The sequence below is a fragment of the Pinus tabuliformis genome, chromosome 1_2, assembly GCF_031772625.1.
Source record: "Pinus tabuliformis cultivar Carrire ecotype Pingquan chromosome 1_2, CPIR1, whole genome shotgun sequence".
Taxonomy (NCBI): Eukaryota; Viridiplantae; Streptophyta; class Pinopsida; order Pinales; family Pinaceae; genus Pinus; species Pinus tabuliformis.
The window spans coordinates 1,171,032,755-1,171,036,561 of NC_142298.1; positions in this window are offsets into that span (position 1 = coordinate 1,171,032,755).

Genomic DNA, 3,807 nt, shown 5'->3' on the forward strand with positions numbered 1-3,807 from the left:
GAGTGGAAGTAAGCTCGGTCCTTGGTTTTTTGCTCAGAAGAGGTCTGCACTGGTTATCGCCCTCCTTCTCCTTCACCTCGCTTACTTCCTTTCACCCCGCTGCCTCCATTATGTCCTTCACTCCGCCTATATTCTCATACTCCTGCAATCTTTGTTTCCCTCCATTTCCCGAATAAACCTTCCGAAATCCGACAAAGCCCCTTTCAGCCCCAGTCCTAAGCGCGAAACTCAAACCTTCCGTGGGACCCGACCATATAACTTAGCGCTTTCGTAACTCATCGCAATCACATCCATGTCTGTGTAAAGGCCCAAGCCCCTTGTCTTCTGCCGACGCGATATTGCGATCGCTCCTCTGCCATCCGATTAGTGCTGACAAGATCCAACGGCCCTTGTCCATCCCGATCCCATATCTCTCTCCGCCTTCCATCCGTTTGATCGAATGGCCTTCGCTCATCCCGCGCCCTCAAACTAACCGCGCGTTAACTCCCCGTGCATCTTTTCCACTCGATAGCCGTTGGATCTGCCCGCCCGAGATCCAACGGCTCACGATTGTCTGCTCCCGTTTCTCCCGATACCCCCCGATGGGCCATATCCGCCATCCATCTGCACGATCCGACAGCCAATCTTCCTTCTTCACTCATTCGGACTATTCACGTCCATAGCCATTTCATACCCCCAAAAGGACGAAGGTGGCCAGTATTCAAGTGCTCTGTGCAGTTACCCTTCAAATACCACATTCAAGAAACAAAATGGCCGAGAAGAAAAAAGGACCAGCCTCTAGCAGATCAGAGCATTTATCAGTTATGGAGCTTCTTTTAGAAAACACTTCACCAGCTCGAGAAAGACAAAAAAGCACCGGAGAACGTCAAATTCATTCTTTAAAGCAAGCATATTGTAGCAGAGACTCCATCAGAGAGTTAAAGAGGTTGGTGGTCCATTATGACCCCTCCATGCATAGAACAGTAGAATATCTTTGTAATAAAACTCTATATATATCAAAAAACACAATGTGAGATGGGTTGATGGTTTTGGTTTTGATGTAAGGTTCAACTTCTGGAGACTGTAACTACTGTGATACTTGCACTGTCTGGTCTTCATTTTCAGCTAATACAAGCTTCTTTTGCTGTTAATTGCTCACTTCCCACTTCTTCTTTGTTCCAGGCTGTGCCTGTTAATGCATTTGTCTTGAATTCTTGGTGTTTGGCATTAGAGGGGCTGTCATCCCACCTCTGTGTTAAAGTCTTGTTTACTTTAGTGAATGTATTATTCAGGTTTCTGTTTGCTTAATGCTAGAGATCTGTCATCCTGTCTATGTATTAAGAAATAGATTTGCAGACCTTTTCATTGGTTGTAGCCGGCCATCACAGGGTCCTGTGTATCTGCTGGTGTGGTCAGTGTTCTCCATGTTCACCTATTCCTTAAACTATGAGTAATTGGTGGTTGAAAGCCTTGTAGTCTGGGGGTGTTCACCCATGTCTGGAGTTAAGCGTAGTAGAAGTGGTTATCTAGCTTGGGCAAGCATCATTCCTTCCATTCACCATTTTCCAACATTTTTGTTGAGTTTGTAATGTTCCCGAGCATCTTTGAGATACAACCTAGGAGAGTTTCTTAGGGTGATAACATTAATTTGCGTCGTTGCCGGGGAGAGGAGATTGAAGCTCAGCTTCCCTGGGAGACGACACAGTTCCAAGCTTTGATGATAGACAAGGTTTGGACACATATTTCGTTGTAATCATCTATCTGGCGACTCCACTGGAGGAAGGCCAACCTTTGGCGACTCCACATTGCAGTTCTGGCTCAGTTTGTGAGGCACATTCGAAGAAATCCTCAGAAATCACCAGCTGTTCCAGTGCTTGACCTTGAGAAGATTGTCAAATCGAAGAAAACATCACAGAAAGGAGCATCAGGATCGGGTAAGCCTAAAAGTCCCATGTATCTTTGCAAGAGGAGGCCTATAGTTGAGAATACGCAGTCTAAAGATCTAGAGCCTAATATTGCTAGTGAAGAATCGCCTGCAGAGATTCACAAAGCTCCTTGTCCATTCAGTTCCCCTTTGGATCTTAGTTCAATGAGAGTATACAGAGAGGGGATAAAGTATAAACTACCTCTACCTGACAAGGTCAAATGCTCTAAACTTTTTGAGGTAGAGGATCAAATCAACCCCATTTTGCAGATTTTTGATGAACCGACTGACAGGCAGGTTCATCAGGAGAAGGGGAAAAAATTTTGATAGCCTAGTAAATGGGCAGTTTTTGAAGATTTGGGATTTTGATGTGTTCTTTTAGCATAGAATTAATTAGACTCCATGCCCAATGGAATACTATGCGATGTTTTTAAGCTTGTTCTGTATGAATGCATTGGTTTGCAGTTCTTGAGACCTCGCAGGGAGGATCTCATCCCCAGAAGGAGCCAGTGTTAGCTCTACTACATGTTGCTGGTTTTTAAAGAGTGGAAGTAAGCTCAGTCCTTGGTTTTTTGCTCAGAAGAGGTCTTCACCGGTTATCGCCCTCCTTCTCCTTCACCTCGCTTACTTCCTTTCACTCCGCTGCCTCCATTATTTCCTTCACTCTGCCTATATTCTCATACTCCTGCAATCTTTGTTTCCCTCCATTTCCCAAATAAACCTTCCGAAATCCGACAAAGCCCCTTTCAGCCCCAGTCCTAAGCGCGAAACTCAAACCTTCCATGGGACCTGACCATATAACTTAGCGCTTTCGTAACTCATCGCAATCGCATCCATGTCTGCGTAAAGGCCCAAGCCCCTTGTCTTCCACCAACGCGATATTGCGATCGCTCCTCCGCCGTCCAATCAGTGCTGACAAGATCCAACGGCCCTCGTCCATCCCGATCCCATATCTCCCTCCGCCTTCCATCCGTTTGATCGAACGACCTTTGCTCATCTCGTGCCCTCAAACTGACCACGCGTTAACTCCCCATGCATCGTTTCTGCCCGATAGCCGTTGGATCTGCCCGCCCGAGATCCAATGGCTCACGATTGTCTGCTCCCGTTTCTCCCGATACCCCCCGATGGGCCATATCCACCATCCATCTACACGATCCGACGACCAATCTTCCTTCTTCACTCATCCAGACTATTCACGTCCATAGCCATTTCATACCCCTGAAAGGACGAGGGTGGCCAGTATTCAAGTGCTCTATGCAGTTACCCTTCAACTACCGCATTCAAGAAATAGAATGGCCGAGAAGAAAAAAGGACCAGCCTCGAGCAGATCAGAGCATTTATCAGTTATGGAGCTTCTTTCATACAACACTCCACCTACTCGAGAAGGACAACATAGCACCAGAGAACGTCAAATTCATTCATTAAAGCAAGCAGATTGTAGCAGAGAGTCCATCAGAGAGTTAAAGCGGTTGGTGGTCCATTATGACCCCTCCACACATAGAACAACAGAATATATTTGTAATAAAACTCTATATATACCCAAAAACACAATGTGAGATGGGTTGATGGTTTTGGTTTTGACGTAAGGTTCAACTTTTGGAGACTGTAACTACTATGATACTTGCAGCGTCTGGTCTTCATTTTCAGCTAATACAAGCTTCTTTTGCTGTTAATTGCTCACTTCCCACTTCTTCTTTGTTCCAGGTGTTTGGCATTAGAGGGGCTGTCATCCCACCTCTGTGTTAAAGTCTTGTTTATTTCAGTGAATGTATTATTCAGGTTTCTGTTTGCTTAATGCTAGAGAGCTGTCATCCTGTCTATGTATTAAGAAATAGATTTGTAGACCTTTTTACTGGTTGTAGACGGCCATCACAGGGTCCTGTGTATCTACTAGTGTGGTCAGT